The sequence below is a fragment of the Pan paniscus genome, chromosome 7, assembly GCF_029289425.2.
Source record: "Pan paniscus chromosome 7, NHGRI_mPanPan1-v2.0_pri, whole genome shotgun sequence".
In the NCBI taxonomy this organism is placed as follows: Eukaryota; Metazoa; Chordata; class Mammalia; order Primates; family Hominidae; genus Pan; species Pan paniscus.
Window position 1 is genome coordinate 152,665,339 of NC_073256.2, and position 21,304 is coordinate 152,686,642.

The 21,304-nt window shown below is 41.1% G+C and overlaps 1 long non-coding RNA gene across 1 annotated transcript in view; it reads left to right on the top strand.

The window, feature by feature from the left end:
- The window catches only part of LOC134731009 (uncharacterized), a 65,228-nt gene that overhangs the window by 40,710 nt on the left and 3,214 nt on the right, over window positions 1–21,304 (top strand). The window contains exons 2-4 of the long non-coding RNA XR_010113035.1: window positions 12,929–12,945; window positions 16,008–16,184; window positions 18,591–18,703. This is a non-coding gene — a long non-coding RNA (uncharacterized LOC134731009). The remainder of the gene's footprint in view (window positions 1–12,928; window positions 12,946–16,007; window positions 16,185–18,590; window positions 18,704–21,304) is intronic.

Here is a 21,304-nt window from a genome sequence, read left to right on the forward strand (position 1 = left end):
CCTCTGGAGGAAAGAGGAGAGGGATCCTAACCAGAAGCTGATTCCATAATCTAGTCAACTCTCCGGAGTTGGTCTTTTGTTATTTCAATTTCCTCAAGCTCATTATTAGGAGGAACCTGTGAACTCTTAACTGGGCCCCGGTTGAACAGAATGCTCAATTTTCAGTAAGCTTTTCAGAGCTCTCCTATCAAAGAGCAAGAGGCAAATGATGGCACAACAAGTTCATGTGAAGGAACTCAGAACAGCAAAAGATGCTTAGGGAAAAAAGAAAGTATGGCCTTACAACATTTGTTGTATTATTATGTAATTTTGTTTGTTTATTTTAGTTGCTTAAAACAGCAACTTGTTTTTGCTCATGCTTCTTCCATGGCTCAGGAGTTCAGGCTGGGCTCAGCAGGGATGGTTCATTTGTGTTTCACATGGTATCAGCTCAGGCAGCTCCACTGGGTTACAGGATCCAAGGTGGCCTCACTCACATGCAGTTGAAAGCCTTGCTTCATCTCTACCAAATATCATTCTCTCCAGATGTTCTTTCATCAGCCAGGAATCTAGACTAAGCCTTTTACATGGCAACTGGATTCTAAGAATACATATTATTTTCAAAGCTTTAATTTTTACTTTCCCTGAAATATTAGTCTTTTTGGGAACATCAAGTTGTGGGCACCCATAACTTTGGTAAGGAAGAGGAGTTCTTGGTTCTTACTCCTGCCATTGGGATCTGCTTACTCTCACATCCCAGGCTACTTCTGGTTTGGAGATACAAAGTAACTAGGATGCTTAGACTGGGAAAACATTAGGAAGATTTCAGTAATTGGCTTTCTTTGGTATAAGTTAGAGTAGAAGTCTCTGTGCCTCTCAGTGTGAGATTTCTCCAAATTTATCCCTAGTACATAGCATTATGGAGTGTAAGCCATTTGTCATCCTTCAAATCCACTGCCCAAATGTACTGTGTCTGAGTTTATCTCATTACCCACCTGGCTGCAGACTTCAACAGCTGTTCCATTACCCCTAAAGAATCCACTTGTACCAAAGCATTAGTCAGCAATGTGGATTAATTGACAATTACAAAATGGAAAAAAATTTACATAGCACAACCCTCAGCAAAATTAAGAAGAAATATATATCCCCTGTTAGACATTTCTCTTTTCTAATTCCCATCTCCTTCACAGAATCTCTGGGAGATTTTTCCCTCTCCAATTTCCTTCCACTACACCCAGTCTCCCTGGATCCTTTCTCACCTCTGACAGATGTTACTAGGTCCTTCAAATTCATCTTGCCTCTATCATCCAGTGTGATTCAGCTCCTTCCTCTTAAATCTTGACCTTTTTATTAAAACTTTTTTCTGTTTTAAGAGCTGAGCCTATAAAACCTCCAAGGTAGAACAGAGAGGAGCATTCTGAGCCAATTCTACCCAATTGTTCCACCATCAGTATCACCTCCATCCTCACAACCAAGACAACAGCAAAAAGACGTGACTCTAGAAGCTTGTTCAGTGGCCTGGGTCTACTCACTCATTTATTCATTTACTCAACAAATATTTACTGAGAGATCTTATCTATGTCAGACGCTGTGCTAGTCAGTAGCACAAGACTGAACAACACATGTCTACATGGATTTCACATTCTGGTGCATAGAAACTGGCACACATAAATAGAATGATGTATAAATGGACTTCAGTGTAGGAAAGAAATAGTGTTTTGATAGGAAATAGGAGAAACTTTTTTAGACAGGATGGTTAAGAAGGACTTCCATGAGGATGGGGCAGTTAGGCTGAAATCTGAAGGATGAAGTGAAGCATTAAACTCTTTTCTTCATCCTGACATTTTCTTGCTCTCCAGGAACAATCCCAAAGAATGTTCAGAAAAGGAGAACATCAGCATGAATGACTAAATTGGCAAAGAACTTGGCATGTTCCAGGGAGAGTGGAATACTGTGAGTAAGGGGAAAATGGCTCAGAGTGAGGCTGGAGAGGCAGGTTGAGTCTTGCTTGTGTGGGACTTAGAGGGCCAGGTATTCCTCCCAGGGTTTGGTTGGGAAGTAGAGCCACTGCAAGTATTAGGAAATAAGGGATTTAGTATAGGTGTTGCTCCTTACACACATGTGGGAGTCACTGGGAAGTGATGTATAGAAGCAGGGAGTTGAAGAATGACAGCAACAACAGTCACTGAAACTCCAGCAAGGTGGACAGGTTAGAGCTGGCAGAAAAACCCAAATTCAGAAGCATGTCAGGCACCTAAAGTAAAACCATGAAGGGGCGCTCAGGATGGGTTTCTGGGAGCTGCTGTCTCTGGGTAGCAGTAGCATTTGTGGAACTGCTGCCTATGGAGTTGCAGCCAAGTGTCTGAGTTGTGGTCAGGAGCTAGGAGGGTGAGCTGGATGCAGTGGATTATGAACAAGTGGTGCCTAATGGCCTTCTCTGTGCCTGTTCATGGCCTTTTATTACCACAGCTACCTTCTGAGAGTTGAAACTCTGCTTTCCTTCCAACCAGCAAGTCCCCCTCTTGGTTAACTCTAAACCAGAACCATACAGGAAATGGGATTTTGGGAAACAGAGCATCCAACCCCTGAGCTGAGGGTTTAGCTTTTATGCTCATAGAAAGGAAAGTTCACTCACCTTTACCACTTCAGAGCCTATAATAGAAAACATCAGTCCCTTACCATCTACCTTTGCTTCCTTTTACTCCTCCAGCCACCATATTTTTTCTATATTTGATTATGACTAACAGAGTTATTAAGCATCAAATTCTTCAAGTCTCCCCTTTTCTGATAGACAACTGAGAGTATCACATATTCTTTTCTTGGGCATTTAAGTTCCTCCCTGAGTTAACAGATGTCAGTGCATGCTCCACCCCTTCACAGGCTTAAAGGTCTTGGGGCTGGAGGGAGGACAGGTTTTGTAGACTTGTCTCAGGATGCCCACGTGGGTACTATCCACTGAATGGTTATCAGGGGCAAGTTACCTGTATGTGCTCGCAACTCACCCACCTGTGAAAGGGTATGGCAAACCCTACCTCATAGAATTGTTAAGGAGATTTAATTAAATAATGCATTATAAGTGGACAGCTTGTATGCAACATGTTTTATTCACAGAAAGTGCTCAGTTAAAGTTAATTCACTTTTCTTTTCCTCCACCATGCTGCCTGGACTAACACACAACTTTGGGGTTAATCCTTGCCCACTGATATTATTGATTCCTATTTCTCTTCATTGCACACCACCAATATTGCAGCCTTTATTAAGCTACAAAGGCTAAACCAATTCTTTCATTTATCACCCTTTCTAATACTTCAACACTATAATTAGCTTTTTTTTATTATACTTTAAGTTTTAGGGTACATGTGCACATTGTGCAGGTTAGTTACATATGTATACATGTGCCATGCTGGTGAGCGGCACCCACTAACTCGTCATCCAGCATTAGGTATATCTCCCGATGCTATCCCTCCACCCTCCCCCCACCCCACAACAGTCCCCAGAGTGTGATATTCCCCTTCCTGTGTCCATGTGATCTCATTGTTCAATTCCCACCTATGAGTGAGAATATGCGGTGTTTGGTTTTTTGTTCTTGCGATAGTTTACTGAGAATGATGATTTCCAATTTCATCCATGTCCCTACAAAGGACATGAACTCATCATTTTTTATGGCTGCATAGTATTCCATGGTGTATATGTGCCACATTTTCTTAATCCAGTCTATCATTGTTGGACATTTGGGTTGGTTCCAAGTCTTTGCTATTGTGAATAATGCCACAATAAACATACGTGTGCATGTGTCTTCATAGCAGCATGATTTATAGTCCTTTGGGTATATACCCAGTAATGGGATGGCTGGGTCAAATGGTATTTCCAGTTCTAGATCCCTGAGGAATCGCCACACTGACTTCCACAATGGTTGAACTAGTTTACAGTCCCACTAACAGTGTAAAAGTGTTCCTATTTCTCCACATCCTCTCCAGCACCTGTTGTTTCCTGACTTTTTAATGATTGCCATTCTAACTGGTGTGAGATGGTATCTCATTGTGGTTTTGATTTGCATTTCTCTGATGGCCAGTGATGATGAGCATTTTTTCATGTGTTTTTTGGCTGCATAAATGTCTTCTTTTGAGAAGTGTCTGTTCATGTCCTTCGTCCACTTTTTGATGGGGTTGTTTGTTTTTTTCTTGTAAATTTGTTGGAGTTCATTGTAGATTCTGGATATTAGCCCTTTGTCAGACGAGTAGGTTGCGAAAATTTTCTCCCATTTTGTAGGTTGCCTGTTCACTCTGATGGTAGTTTCCTTTGCTGTGCAGAAGCTCTTTAGTTTAATTAGATCCCATTTGTCAATTTTGTCTTTTGTTGCCATTGCTTTTGGTGTTTTAGACATGAAGTCCTTGCCCAGGCCTATGTCCTGAATGGTAATGCCTAGGTTTTCTTCTAGGGTTTTTATGGTTTTAGGTCTAACATTTAAGTCTTTAATCCATCTTGAATTGATTTTTGTATAAGGTGTAAGGAAGGGATCCAGTTTCAGCTTTCTACATATGGCTAGCCAGTTTTCCCAGCACCATTTATTAAATAGGGAATCCTTTCCCCATTGCTTGTTTTTCTCAGGTTTGTCAAAGATCAGATAGTTGTAGACATGCGGCATTATTTCTGAGGGCTCTGTTCTGTTCCATTGATCTATATCTCTGTTTTGGTACCAGTACCATGCTGTTTTGGTTACTGTAGCCTTGTAGTATAGTTTGAAGTCAGGTAGTGTGATGCCTCCAGCTTTGTTCTTTTGGCTTAGGATTGACTTGGCGATGCGGGCTCTTTTTTGGTTCCATATGAACTTTAAAGTAGTTTTTTCCATCTCTATGAAGAAAGTCATTGGTAGCTTGATGGGGATGGCATTGAATCTGTAAATTACCTTGGGCAGTATGGCTATTTTCACGATATTGATTCTTCCTACCCATGAGCATGGAATGTTCTTCCATTTGTTTGTATCCTCTTTTATTTCCTTGAGCAGTGGTTTGTAGTTCTCCTTGAAGAGGTCCTTCATATCCCTTGTAAGTTGGATTCCTAGGTATTTTATTCTCTTTGAAGCAATTGTGAATGGGAGTTCACTCATGATTTGGCTCTCTGTTTGTTTGTTGTTGGTGTATAAGAATGCTTGTGATTTTTGTACATTGATTTTGTATCCTGAGACTTTGCTGAAGTTGCTTATCAGTTTAAGGAGATTTTGGGCTGAGACAATGGGGTTTTCTAGATATATAATCATGTCGTCTGCAAACAGGGACAATTTGACTTCCTCTTTTCCTAATTGAATACCCTTTATTTCCTTCTCCTGCCTAATTGCCCTGGCCAGAACTTCCAACACTATGTTGAATAGGAGTGGTGAGAGAGGGCATCCCTGTCTTGTGCCAGTTTTCAAAGGGAATGCTTCCAGTTTTTGCCCATTCAGTATGATATTGGCTGTGGGTTTGCCATAGGTAGCTCTTATTATTTTGAAATACCTCCCATCAATACCTAATTTATTGAGAGTTTTTAGCATGAAGGGTTGTTGAATTTTGTCAAAGGCTTTTTCTGCATCTATTGAGATAATCATGTGGTTTTTGTCTTTGGCTCTGTTTATATGCTGGATTACATTTATTGATTTGCGTATATTGAACCAGCCTTGCATCCCAGGGATGAAGCCCACTTGATCATGGTGGATAAGCTTTTTGATGTGCTGCTGGATTCGGTTTGCCAGTATTTTATTGAGGATTTTTGCATCAATGTTCATCAAGGATATTGGTCTAAAATTCTCTTTTTTTGTTGTGTCTCTGCCTGGCTTTGGTATCAGAATGATGCTGGCCTCATAAAATGAGTTAGGGAGGATTCCCTCTTTTTCTATTGATTGGAATAGTTTCAGAAGGAATGGTACCAGTTCCTCCTTGTACCTCTGGTAGAATTTGGCTGTGAATCCATCTGGTCCTGGACTCTTTTTCGTTGGTAAGCTATTGATTATTGCCACAATTTCAGCTCCTGTTATTGGTCTATTCAGAGATTCAACTTCTTCCTGGTTTAGTCTTGGGAGAGTGTATGTGTCCAGCAATTTATCCATTTCTTCTAGATTTTCTAGTTTATTTGCATAGAGGTGTTTGTAGTATTCTCTGATGGTAGTTTGTATTTCTGTGGGATCGGTGGTGACATCCCCTTTATCATTTTTTATTGCGTCTATTTGATTCTTCTCTCTTTTTTTCTTTATTAGTCTTGCTAGCAGTCTATCAATTTTGTTGATCCTTTCAAAAAACCAGCTCCTGGATTCATTAATTTTTTGAAGGGTTTTTTTGTGTCTCTATTTCCTTCAGTTCTGCTCTGATTTTAGTTATTTCTGGCCTTCTGCTAGCTTTTGAATGTGTTTGCTCTTGCTTTTCTAGTTCTTTTAATTGTGATGTTAGGGTGTCAATTTTGGATCTTCCCTGCTTTCTCTTGTGGGCATTTAGTGCTATAAATTGCCCTCTACACACTGCTTTGAATGTGTCCCAGAGATTCTGGTATGTTCTGTCTTTGTTCTCATTGGTTTCAAAGAACATCTTTATTTCTGCCTTCATTTTGTTATGTACCCAGTAGTCATTCAGGAGCAGGTTATTCATTTTCCATGTAGTTGAGCGGTTTTGAGTGAGATTCTTAATCCTGAGTTCTAGTTTGATTGCACTGTGGTCTGAGAGATAGTTTGTTATAATTTCTGTTCTTTTACATTTGCTGAGGAGAGCTTTACTTCCCAGTATGTGGTCAATTTTGGAATAAGTGTGGTGTGGTGCTGAGAAAAATGTGTATTCTATTGATTTGGGGTGGAGAGTTCTGTAGATGTCTATTAGGTCTGCTTGGTGCAGAGCTGAGTTCAATTCCTGGGTATCCTTGTTGACTTTCTGTCACGTTGATCTGTCTAATGTTGACAGTGGGGTGTTAAAGTCTCCCATTATTAATGTGTGGGAGTCTAAGTCTCTTTGTAGGTCACTCAGGACTTGCTTTATGGATCTTGGTGCTCTTGTATTGGGTGCATGTATATTTAGGATAGTTAGCTCTTCTTGTTGAATTGATCCCTTTACCATTATGTAATGGCCTTCTTTGTCTCTTTTGATCTTTGTTGGTTTAAAGTCTGTTTTATCAGAGACTAGGATTGCAACCCCTGCCTTTTTTTGTTTTCCATTTGCTTGGTAGATCTTCCTCCATCCTTTTATTTTGAGCCTATGTGTGTCTCTGCACGTGAGATGGGTTTCCTGAATACAGCACACTGATGGGTCTTGACTCTTTATCCAATTTGCCAGTCTATGTCTTTTAATTGGAGCATTTAGTCAATTTACACTTAAAGTTAATATTGTTATGTGTGAATTTGATCCTGTCATTATGATGTTAGCTGGCTATTTTGCTTGTTAGTTGATGCAGTTTCTTCCTAGTCTCGGTGGTCTTTACATTTTGGCATGATTTTGCAGTGGCTGGTACTTGTTGTTCCTTTCCATGTTTAGTGCTTCCTTCAGGAGCTCTTGTAAGGCAGGCCTGGTGGTGAGAAAATCTCTCAGAATTTGCTTGTCTGTAAAGTATTTTATTTCTCCTTCACTTATGAAGCTTAGTTTGGCTGGATATGAAATTCTGAGTTGAAAATTCTTTTCTTTAAGAATGTTGAATATTGGCCCCACTCTCTTCTGGCTTGTAGGGTTTCTGCCGAGAGATCCGCTGTTAGTCTGATGGGCTTCCCTTTGAGGGTAACCCGACCTTTCTCTCTGACTGCCCTTAACATTTTTTCCTTCATTTCAACTTTGGTGAATCTGACAATTATGTGTCTTGGAGTTGCTCTTCTCAAGGAGTATCTTTGTGGCATTCTCTGTATTTCCTGAATCTGAATGTTGGCCTGCCTTGCTAGATTGGGGAAGTTCTCCTGGATAATATCCTGCAGAGTGTTTTCCAACTTGGTTCCATTCTCCCCATCATTTTCAGGTACACCAATCAGACCTAGATTTGGTCTTTTCACATAGTCCCATATTTCTTGGAGGCTTTGCTCATTTCTTTTTATTCTTTTTTCTCTAAACTTCCCTTCTCGCTTCATTTCATTCATTTCATCTTCCATCGCTGATACCCTTTCTTCCAGTTGATCTCACCGGCTCCTGAGGCTTCTGCATTCTTCACGTAGTTCTCGAGCCTTGGTTTTCAGCTCCATCAGCTCCTTTAAGCACTTCTCTGTATTGGTTATTCTAGTTTTACATTCTTCTAAATTTTTTTCAAAGTTTTCAACTTCTTTGCCTTTGGTTTGAATGTCCTCCCGTAGCTCAGAGTAATTTGATCGTCTGAAGCCTTCTTCTCTCAGCTCGTCAAAGTCATTCTCCATCCAGCTTTGTTCCGTTGCTGGTGAGGAACTGTGTTCCTTTGGAGGAGGAGAGGCGCTCTGCGTTTTAGAGTTTCACGTTTTTCTGTTCTGTTTTTTCCCCATCTTTGTGGTTTTATCTACTTTTGGTTTTTGATGATGGTGATGTACAGATGGGTTTTTGGTGTGGATGTCTTTTCTGTTTGTTAGTTTTCCTTCTAACAGAGAGGACCCTCAGCTGCAGGTCTGTTGGAGTACCCTGCCTGTGAGGTGTCAGTGTGCCCCTACTGGGGGGTGCCTCCCAGTTAGGCTGCTCGGGGGTCAGGGACCCAGTTGAGGAGGCAGTCTGTCCATTCTCAGATCTCCAGCTGTGTGCTGGGGGAACCACTGCTCTCTTCAAAGCTGTCAGACAGGGACATTTAAGTCTGCAGAGGTTACTGCTGTCTTTTTGTTTGTCTGTGCCCTGCCCCCAGAGGTGGAGCCTACAGAGGCAGGCAGGCCTCCTTGAGCTGTGGTGGGCTCCACCCAGTTGGAGCTTCCCGGCTGCTTTGTTTACCTAAGCAAGCCTGGGCAATGGCGGGTGCCCCTCCCCCAGCCTTGCTGCCGCCTTGCAGTTTGATCTCAGACTGCTGTGCTAGTAATCAGCGAGACTCCGTGGGCGTAGGACCCTCTGAGCCATGTGCGGGATATAATCTCATGGTGTGCCGTTTTTTAAGCCCATCGGAAAAGCGCAGTATTCGGGTGGGAGTGACCCGATTTTCCAGGTGCTGTCCGTCACCCCTTTCTTTGACTCAGAAAGGGAACTCCCTGACCCCTTGCGCTTCCCAAGTGAGGCAATGTCTCGCCCTGCTTTGGCTCATGCACAGTGCGCGCACCCACTGACCTGCGCCCACTGTCTGGCACTCCCTAGTGAGATGAACGTGGTACCTCAGATGGAAATGCAGAAATCACCCATCTTCTGCGTTGCTCATGCTGGGAGCTGTAGACCGGAGCTGTTCCTATTCGGCCATCTTGGCTCCTTCCCATAATTAGCTTTCTTAACTGTAAACAGGCATGGTAATAATGGTCCCTAACTCAGATTCCTTATTAGGAGTGAAGGAGATAATGTGTGGAAAGGTGTTAGAACACAGCTTGGCACATAGGAAAGACTCAATGAATGTGAGCTATTCTTGTTACCCCAATCATCATTACTATGTACATTCCTTTTCCAAAGAAGTTGGTCAAGTCCTCTGTGGTGTGGTGGGAGGAGCCAACAGGGCACTGGACCCTAAAGTTTCCCCATCCTCATACAATGAGTGAGATCCTGGCTGGGCACGGTGGCTCACACCTGTAATCCCAGCACTTTGGGAGGCTGAGGTGGGCAGATCACTTGAGGTCAGGAGTTCGAGACCAGCCTGGCCAACATGGTGAAACCCCATCTCTACTAAAAATACAAAATTATCCAGGCTTGGTGGCGTTTGTCTGTAATTCCAGTTAGTTGAGAGGCTGAGGCAGGAGAATCACTTGAACCCAGAAGGTAGAGGTTGCAGTGAGCCAAGATCATGCCGTTGCACTCCAGCCTGGGAAAAAGAGCAAAACTCCATCTCAAAGAAGAAAAAAAAAAGACTGAGATCCTGAGACAAAGGTCAAGGAAAGGTGTTGGTTGTCCACCTTAGGAGAGCTCTAAGCCCGTGGGCAACCCCAAGAGGTCATGAAGTGAACTTTGTTCTACTTCTCTCTGATTTGAAACTCTGGAGCCTTGTTGCCCAGGACAAATGGGCAATTTTAACCTCCTTGAATGACTTTTTCCAGGAGGTTGCTGTCCTTTTGTAAAAAGTCCAGATTTGTTAGCTGAAGGGACAGACCCATTTTGTCCCTTTCTAGGATCTTCAACATATTTATAATTATTTTTCTAAGTGCTTATATGCTATTTCAGTAAAAACAATAATGTCTAACATTTACTGAGCACTTAATGTATACATGCCCTTATGTTGAATGCATGAGATCCGCTATTTATCTCCACGGTGACCAATGAAGTAGAAGTTATTATATCAATTTTATAGAGGATAAGACTGATATACATATATACATATATATGCACACACACATACATATATAAACACATACATGCATATACACATTTATATGCACACATATATAGAGATGTACATATATATAAACATATATTATATATATATACAAATGTTTGTGTATATATATATATACAAACATTGTTCTAGTGGTGGCTACTTGGCAGTCTGAAATAATCCAGGACCCTTCCTGCTACTACATACAACATACAAATAGAAATTTTGGATAAAATGTTATAATTTAAAAGACAAAAAACGCATACACATAGCTTGGTTTTCAAGTAAAGAAAATCAGCAAGTACCAGAAACAAAGAAGGAATTGAAAGTTCAAGTGTTAAATATAAAATCTTATAGTGTGGCCACTGAAGGGTAGGGAGTAGTATTGGACTCAGAAAAATGCCCAAATGTTTATGGGCCTAGATTTCAATCTCACGTTGACATAGGAGATATTGTCTGAAGTCTATGATAGGAGGAAAGTTGGAACCTAGACTGCATAAAGCTGGAACTGTAAAAAACAAAACAAAACAAAACAAAAACAAAAAAACAAGCCTGAATTCTTGGTGAACATAGAATTAGAAGCTGGGTGTGGTGGCTCATGCCTATAATCCCAGCCCTTCGGGAGGGTGAGGAGGAAGGATCACATGAGCCCAGGAGTTCGAGACCAGCTTGGGCAACATAGTGAGACCCCTTTTCTACAAAAAATTTAAAAAATTAACCAGGCATAATGGTACACACCTGTAGTCTCAGCTACTCAGACAGCTGAGTCAGGAGGATCACTTGAGCCTAGGAGTTTGAGGCTGCAGTGAGCTACAATTGAGCCACTGCACTCCAGCCTGGGGAACAGGGTGTGACTTTGCCTTAATAATAATAAGAAGAATTAAATCAGTTTAAAAAAAGAAAAATAAACAATTTTAACGAAAGTAGACAGGAAAACTCTAACCACCAACCTTGGATATTTATTTAAAAAAAAAAAAAAAAAAACGCCTCTCTCCATCCATGATTCTATGGAAAATAAAAACCCTAACCCTTCGTTGCAATTGGGTTTGGAAACTGAACTACACAGTGTGAATAGTTCAGAAATCTCAACCTACCAAATTAATATAAAAAATAATTTCTGGTTTATGGTACCTTTGGAGCCAAAACAAAGTGCTCAAAAACACAAATTTACTCTCCAAAATGCATGAATGTCCCACCAAGCAGAAAAATTAGCTCTTACTAAATATGTATTAACAATAAAAATGTACAAAACATATGAGGAAGTGACTCAGCACAGGGAGTTTTAATGATCACAATCATTAGGTGAACCAATGCTCCCAAGAAGTTGAGACAATAGAACTGTCCAAAGGGATGATAAGAACTTTTAAAAATTATTAAACAAGTAAACTGTAGGGGACAATTAGATATTTTTAAAAGACCAGATTACTTTGAAAAATTGGGAAGTTAAATGACTAGATATTAAAAACTGTTCCTGAAATTCCATATCCAATGGATTGATTGACTGTCAGACTAGACACAGCTGAAGAGATAATACACGAACTTGAAGGTCAGTCTGAAGAATGCCACACAGAGAATCAAGACATGAAACATACGAAGGAAGCATAAGGAAATCTAGTGGGTAGGATAAGAAAATCCATTGTTTCACTAGTAGGATTTGTAGAAGTAGAAAATAAAGAGATCAAGTAAAGGTGATTTTTACTAACACAACTATGAACTTTCCAGAGTGAATAAGATGTAAGTTCTTAGAACATAAGCCCTGAGTAAGAAGGGTTAGATGAATCTTTTCAAGGCAAAATAACTAATAAGCAGTGGAGTCTGATTCATATAGACTCAATCTGAATGCAAAGTTTTGCATTTTAACCAGCATTCCTAAAGTGCAAGCAAATCTTCGGTATCTTCCTTGAGAGCTCAAATTGTGACTAACTCATAGCACCCTTAGTTTTGTAACAAGAGTCATTCTCTATCTGGCTCAAATCCAATTACAATCATGAAGCTGCTGAGCCAACATTTTCTAAATGTGTGGTTTTGTAGTTGTTGTTGTTAAATTTGTCCCGTAAGATGTTCTTTTGAGGGTGGTGAAAAGTAGGAGTGGGGAGAGTTCTCTGATCAAATAAATTTGGAAAACAACTATATATGGTGTATCTTTTTGTAGAGGCATAGGAAATATTAGTATATTAAACTTCCTGATATGTCTGGAACAAAGACATCTGTTTGACTCCAGAACCCATTTCTCCCCAAATACCAACAACTATTGACTTTCGGAAGACTGTGTGTCACAGCCTTGTGCAATATCACAAATAATTATTCAAATCTGTTTGAATATTTTAATTTTTAGGTAATTCGCTACTGGCTAAGGTAGGCCTCTCTGCTTTTAGATGGCTTTTATTGAAAGTTTTTTTTTTTTTAAATATTGAAGGAAAGTGTTTCATCTTCTACCCATTGGTACTAATCATACCTTGTAAGATTACAAAGAAAATGTCTTAACCTGGTTAATTTATGTTGCAGTGACAAATGACCACTAAATTTCAGTGATTTACAACAAACCTTTCTCTTTTTTGCTCAGGTATGTATCAACTCCAGGTGAGTAGAAGCTCTGCTCTTTGATCATCTTTATTTCAGGACACATACTGAAGAAGCACCCTCTGTCTTGGTTTTGTGGCCAAGGAGAAAATGGATAGAGGAACCACACATGGTTATCAAAGCTTAATTATGGCAATCACTATGTTCTCTCACATTTCCTTGGTCAAAACAAGTCATATGGCCCAGGCGATTATCAGAGGATGGGAAGGTATGGGCCTTCCAAGGACAGGACGGCCGATATTTAAGAACTACCATACAGTCAATCACATAGTCAAATCTCTGTGTCAGAAACATTAGAAGACTGCTGCCATGTGCTCCACAGCCTTGTTTTCCCCAGCTTCTCCCATTTTCAGTTCTTTTTCTATTCTTTTATGATATTGAGCCTCTTGGGATCTTTCTTCCTTGGAATATGCTCCAGTTAATGTGAATATTAATAACCACAATGACTGCTGGTGAATATGTCTGTGGCTATGCTTTGTCCTTTACTGGCATCATCTCTTATAACCCTCACAACAGTCCTGGGGATAAGTGTTATTATTCCCATTGTACAAGTGTTCAGATAGGTACACAGAGGCTCAGCGAACTATATTAATTTAACCAAAGTCACACAGCTGGCACACAGCAGAGGCTGTCTGAAAGTTCGGCTTTATAGTCTGTCTATAAAGCTCAGCTCCTAACCTCCAAAGCAGGCACTGTCTCCCTGTGTAGCTCTGTTCCCTGGATATATAGGAGAAGCCTGAGATGAGTTGATGCCTTTCTCCTTTTAAGAGCATAGGCTGTCGGACGTAAATGTTCAAAAGTAAGAAGAAATTCTGTGATACAACAATTGAACCAAGAATAAGAATATGTTGGCACATCTTTCAGAAATGCAGTGTCCTCCGAGCACCTGGAGGCCCTCTATGCATTTAATGTACATTAAAACTGTACACTCTGAGTGAAGTTATCAACAGAGCAATTTATGGACATGATCTGGATCACAGATGTAAAAAACATTTTGTTTTATATATAAGGTGACCAACTTGAGCCCTGTGTTAAGGAGGATCTGGAGGCATAATACAGTGGCATATCCCACAAGCAATGTCTGATAAAAAGAAGGAAGAAGGAAGCTATGCTTCTATATACCAAGCATTTGTCATCCCTGTCCTAGGGAAAGCCACCCCTATGATCCAGAGAATAGATCTTCTTGGAGAAACACTGGACCGATATTTAATTTTATAAAAGGAAGGAGAAAGCTAATATTATTTTAGCACCTACCACTGAGCATACACTTCATTTCACTTACTTCTCACAACACAGTGCAAATGAGTACAGTGCTCCCATTTTCCAGTCAAGAAGACGAAGGCTCAGAGCTGCCAGCTAACTCTTTCTGAGACCCACAGTGAGTAAATGGCAGAAACAGGACTCAGTCTTAGATCCGATGGACTCTCGATGCTACACTATGGCACGCCACCTTCTGAAATCCTCAGAGCTCAATAAAAAGTCCCACTGTTCTATGAATTTGTTTTGCCCAATTTCAAGATATTTAACACTGTTCTGTTCTTGCCTTTCCTCCTTCTCACTGGCTGAAGTCTCACTCTTCTCAAAACACAAATGGCTATGAGGCGAGGCACTTTGTTGGACCAGATCGTGCCTCCTAAAGGTGGCAAGTTTGCATCACGACTTTACATAAATGCTCTTGGCACTGACAGCGGGAGGCAGGCAGGAGTGCGGCTCTGCCATGTGACAAATATAGAGCTGCTGTCCTTAAAGCTCTAACAAGAGACTAACCCTCAAGGGAGACGCCATGCAATAAATAATTTTTGCCATAACACATTTCTTTCTTTGCATAAATTTAACACCCTGCTCTCTGTACAATATGTGATCTTCCTGCTAGCTCCCCATAGACAGAAATAGCTCTGGTAAGATGTGATAAAAGACAAGTGGCAGAAAGGAAGGGAGACATGACACATTGGAGAACTTGACTTTAGTGTCGGCTTCTCTACAATGAATATTATCTTTTGCATTCTTTGTGGTTAACAATATACAAAGAAGGACTGCAGTGGGGCAGATCATTAGTCTGATGGGATCCCCATTGCATCAAATGAACTGTTTTTGGACTGTAAGATGCTGATTCCCTGTTTGCTCTGCCAGATGTTACCTGGCTTCCAGCCTTTCTTCTCTTCCCCATAGCAACGGTCACCAGACCACTTCCTTCACCCTAAACATGAAGGTAGCCCAGGCACCAGCCTGCAGAGTCAATCCTGCCTCCAATAAAAGGGTTCTGAGAAGTTCTAGTAAAACTCAGATATTTATCTAGCAGATCTCTGGTTTTGTGGCTCAGCTCAGGTTGTTGTGGAACTTTGAATGGGGATATGCAAATATACTTGGGGTCCTTCTTTCTGGAAATCAGAGCACTAACACAAAAGTCTGCCTTAGATGTTTCCAATCTACCTAAATAATTTGTCTCATATTTTACATCCCCCCAAAAGGGCCTTTTGGCACCTGGAAAATCTTTAATTTGGGGGTAGTATCCTGTGTTCCCTTTGATCTAGAAAGCCTGCAGAATCATGGTGCTCCAATCTCAAGGGAGGAAGCACATTGTTTAGGAAGTCCTCATTCCTGCAGATAGAGGATGCCCTGACTAGGTAAGGGTGCCTGGTCAATACTCCTTTATTGCCAGAATTCTGAGAGCAGCACCTTTTCTCTTGCATTGTCTTTCTCCCATCTCATGTCATTCTGTTGGGAATGCCAATCACAGTCACACATCCTCTGCACCTCCAAGCGTCAGTGTGACCATGTGAGCACAACCCCACCTCTGGAATCAGACAAGCATTTCACAGGACTAAAGTGAGGATAATCAATAAAGTGAGGATAATCAAGTCACATGCTCAGAACTGGCCAGAGTTTTTCAGTTTCAAGTGACAAAATCTCCAACCCCCAAAATAGAACACATAGGCCTATGTAAACTGAAAACCAAGAGTAGATTTACTTCCAAAAGAGTCAAATCAAGGACTTTGAGGATGTGGTCAGGTATGGGTCCCTCTCCATGGACTCCTTGTCTTTTCCTTCACCCCCATATCCAGGTCTCTGCATTTGTCCGCGTTCCTCACTGTCATGTGGTTCCTCCCGATGTGATAGCAAAGATGCCCGTGGACAAACCAGGCTTGGGTGCATCATGTTGGCAATCTGGAGGAAGCCGATCACTTTTTCTCCAACTGATTCAGTCCCAGGATTGGCTCTCATTTGCCCAGCTTGTGCAGGTGAGCCTATGACTAATCCCAGGTGTGATGGGTAACATTAGGTGCCAGCTTCACAGAAGTGAGGGATGCCTCATTGGCTGGTGGAGCATTGTTCTGGGTATGTCTGTGAGGGTGTTTCCAAAGGAGATTGACATGTGAGTCTGTGGACTGAAAGAGGAAAACCTACCGTTAGTGTAGGTGGGCACCATCTAATCAGCTGCCTGCATGGGGCATGGCTAGAACAAAGCAGCCAGAAGAAAGGGAACATTCAGCTTGCAGAGTCTCCTCTTTGTCCCCAGTTGGAGGCTTTTTCTCCTCCTGTCTGTGGACATCAGACTCCAGGTTCTTTGGTCTTTGGATTCTGGGACTTGCTCCAGAAGCCTTTTGGGAGCTCTCGTCTTCACCCTCAGATTGGTGGCTGCACTATTGGCCTCCCTTGTTTTGAGGCATTCAGACTTGGACTAAGCCATGCTACTGGATTTTCTCATTCCCCGGCTTGCAGATGGCCTATTGTGGGGCTTCACCTGTGCAACCACATGAGCCGGTTCTCCCCAATAAACTCCATTTTATATGTACATATATCCTACTGGTTATGTCTCTCTGGAGAATCCTCATATACCAACCAAATAGCTTAAGCCACCTTTAGATGGAATTCTGTCATATGCAACTGTGAGAGATGGACTAATAGGTTCCTTTCTGAGGGGTCATTGACTTAGACCTTGGCATATCAAGAACCCATAGAAAGGAGATTAAGGCTAACGGAAGACATACCAGAGCATAAACACATGTGAATTTGGGGAGATGATAAAAAGACAGAACTCAACCCCAGCTCACCTCTCTCATCTCTTTAGAAAAAGTCACTCCTGCCTAATATTGCATTAGTGGGAAGTTCTGTCAACCGCTGAACCTGGTATGGTGCATTCCTCCCTGTGGTGGTCAAATGGGCTTGGAGTTTAAACATTTTGTAGAAGTTTACACATGAGCATTGAGATTGATACTACATTGCTTTCTACCACAATGCTAGTTGGCATCAAAAGTCAAAAAAGCCTCCTTATGGCTGAGTATGGTGGCTCACACCTGTAATCCCAGAACTTTGGGAGGTCAAGGCAGAGTGATCACTTGAGCCCAGGAGTTTGAGACAAGCCTGGGCAAGATACCAAGACTCAGTCTCTACAAAAAGGTAAAAAATAAAAATTAGCTGGGTGTGATGGCACATGTTTACAGTACCTGGGCAGTAAGGCCCCATCTCTAAAAAAAAATCTCCTGGTTACTCTCAATGATTCAAGAAACATGAAAGATATGACATGAGAACAGTAATAACTAGGCTTCTGCTGCATTCCTATGACCTAGGCTTCCATTCTTATCACTCAGTCCCAGTCTAGGTCATTTGGTCCAATGTTTCAGTTATAGTTTTGGTTTCTGGCCTGATACATAAGTCCCCTTAGGACTTTGTTCCCCTAGAGATTGAAGCTGTATCCTTGAACCCCCAGCCAGTGCTGGAGAGCTACTGTGTGCTGGCATTCTTGCAGGATGACCATAGTCTGCCATATCGGTGAAAGTCATCGAGTCCCAAGCTCAGTTACTAAACATATCCACCGATACCATCCCCGAATCAACATGCCCAGAATTAATTGCATGCACCAAATCTCTTCTTCCCAATCTGCTCTTTCTCCAGTGCTCTCAGTTTTAGTAGATAGCGTCACGATTTCTCCATTTTCCCAATCCAGAAATTCAGAGGCCATGCCTGAGTCTGTTTTTCCTTACCCCCAACCCATATCTAATCACCCAGTCCTATTGATTCTACTTCTGATAATTATTGTGATCTGATTCTCTCTGTATCTACTGCTAGCTCCTTGGCCCAAGCCACCAGCATCTTTCATCCCAACTGCAGAGTTACCAGTTTACATTTTTGCCTTGCTCTCGCCAATTTTTCTCATAGCAGGCAGAGTGATCTTTTCAAAATACAAGGTCAATCCCACACATGCTGTCCTCCAATTGCTCCTCTTTGTCTCAGTCCCTATTCATCCTGTACATCTTAGATTAAATACAACTGCAACAGGTCAATTTTCCACGACAACTTTTATAGCATCCTACATCTAGTCTTCATAATGTTTATCACAACTTGAATATACCAATTATTTGTGTTACCATTTTATGTCTATTCTCCCAGGTAGATTAAGTTCTGTAAAAGGTAAATACTGTGTCTATTTTTCTCCCCATTTCTCCAGAACCAATTTCCCCATATAGTTAATGCTCAGTAAATATTTAATGAATAAGTTTATAAACAAATGTCACAGCACATTCAAGCAGTGTCTAAGCAGAGGCCAAATAGTCATCATTCTGAAATGTTGCAAAGAGAAACTTCTGCTGTGAAGTTTGAACTAGATAATTCTTAAAGCTCTAAGTATTACTTTGATTCCCTTTTAGAATCTCATTTTCCTAATGTTAAATACATGTCATCAGTGCTCAATGTTACAGCTTCAAACATAGAAGATATAAGAAGTAAATGCTGAGATTTCGCTATTTGTTAACCTATCATGGTAGGTACCATTTGTTGTTACAGTGTGTTCATTGTCTCATCTCATTTCCATTTTTAAGCCCTTTCTCCCAAATATGGGAGAAAGGGGCAAAATTCTATTGACCTGATTTATCATCATCATAAACATTTAAGCCAACCAATCCAATAAATTAGGGGATGGTTTTAGACCTTACGAAAGGATTCACCAAAGGGGTTCCTTGAAACAGTAAGCTCTCTGATGGCACTTAAAATTGGATTTGATTTACAAAAATTTGATTTGCACGTAACTATTCAGGAACATATTGATTGCTTTAAGTGAGGTACACTGGGACATAACTACCTTTAATCTTTTATAACAAAGGCAGCAATTGAAATTGCTTTTGCTAAGCAATTTTTGAAATTGAGGGTTCGATCTCTCTGCTGGCTTTTTCTCACTCAGAAGATTCCCTGTCTCCCAACACACTTTCCTTCTCCTAATTAAATGAGGTAACCATTTTGTATTATTTGTAGACTGCAGCGGCTGACAGAATCGTACTCGCGTCTTAGGGCTACTGAAAAAGCGGCCCTAGGGGCTTAATTTCATTTGCCTCCCTCTTTGTTAATACAGACACTTCTTCTTCTCATTTCTTGGAAGCATTTTAGAGAGAATTGGTTTGTTGGTTATTATAAAATGGTCAATTACCACGGTATTAGATGGACCCATATTCCCCAACCACAATGTCACTTTCATCCCATGAAAAAGTTTGCCCTTTGTGTGCATGTCTGTGTGTTTGCTTTATTTAGCTTGTGCTGTAGAGTGCCTAATAAGGAATCCTGACACTAGTTTGCACCATCTCCAGATTGAATTTCTTTATAGATCAGCCTTAGTAATTCATTTCCCAACTGGTTCTGATCAATACAGCTTGACTTGGCTTAAGGTTAGAGAAACTAGCACAACTGTGGCGCGCATAGGGTGCCTAAAAGCACCTCCTTCATAAAGGGTCTCTTTGATGGTGACCTGTCGAACAGATCCACGGCCTCTTAGTGGAGTCAGGGCCTGAGCTCTACTCAAGCCCCAAAACTGTCATTGTCTTGTTCTCTTTGATTCTGTGAATCCAGAGGCCAGAGAGGCTTCTACGAAAACAGCATGGTGTGAGGGCAAAATCAGCAATGGCACATCAGGGTATGTGAGCCCCTGGCCCAGTTGTACTAAGAACTGACTATTGAGCTTCAGTGAGTGGCTCACGTCCTGAGATTCTGTTTCAGCATCCATAGACTAAGGCAGCCAGACCTGTTGATATCTAAAGCTCCACTGAGCTCTGAAGTACTAAGATTCTGTGTAGAGGCAGAAAGTTCTGCTGTATTTTTAAGTATTTTCCTCAATTTTCAACAGCATACTCTGAAATGACCACCTTTTGGGTAAAGGGAAGGAAAATCATTGTTTCTAGATCATGGAAAACTGCTTTCCCTCTGCCATAAGGATCCCAAACCAGACTTTCATACTTCCCAGCTGTGTGGCCTTGGCCAAGTCACGTGATCTCTTCTAGGTTCTGTTTCTTATTTGTAAAATGGTGACACATAGTTCTTCCTTTTACCCATTGAGGGGTGAGGATCAAATGAGGTCACAGATTATGTGAGAAGCACTTTGGAAGCAAAGCAGAATGCATAAAAGAGACTGTTCAATCAGGTGGCCATTGCATTTCCAGAGAACGGCGGCATGAACACCCTTCTGGAGTTTTATAAATCTGGCTTCCTCCTACTCTGTGCCCTCCCACCCTCCCCACTGTGGCTGTAGTTCTTGCTGGGCCAGAAATCATGGCTTGTTTACAACCTATTTGAATGCAGAGACTCATTAATGCAGGCAATGACACCCATCCTTGGGGACTACTGCAGAGATTCAGCCAAATAAACTCAGCCATCCTGTTCACCCCACCTGGACAAAAGCCCTAATACCTACTTGGTCAACCAACCAGCCAGCCAGTCAATGCTCTGTCTAACACACTGCAAGTACAGGGCTCACAAATGCTCCAGGGCAGAATCAACCTTGAGGATGAGCTGACCTCATATCCTTTTAAGTCAATAGTGACATTCATAGACTATTCAGTGATGTTCTAACAGGAGGCATGTCTATACATTTTTTTTCCTAAAATATTACTCATTTTTCTCTTAAATGGCACATCTGTAGACCCTAGGATCTGGAAATATAACTATATTCAGCGATCATTTTTTAAAACTATCTATAATGTCCTGCATCCTTACTACAAGTTTCATATTAGACATGTTACACAAATATTCTCACTTAATATATTCTTTGCAACATCTCTGTAAAACAGATATTCACTTAACAACATTACTTGAATGAATGAACACATTAAAAAATTAATATAGTTAAATAATGAACTCTTGTTGAATGCTTTCTACATGCTAGGCATTTTGTTAAGCAATGGAGATATAGAAATGAGCAAAATAGGCAAGGCAGCCATTATCACTGAGCTTATGGTCTAAGTATTATAATCTCCATTTGTAAATAAACAAGTTGAGAACACAGAAGATGAATTAACTTGCCCAAGGTATTCAGTAAGACAATGTTAGGTCAAGGGATCAAAAGTTAGCCTGGCTCTGGCCACAATGAAATGACTGATAC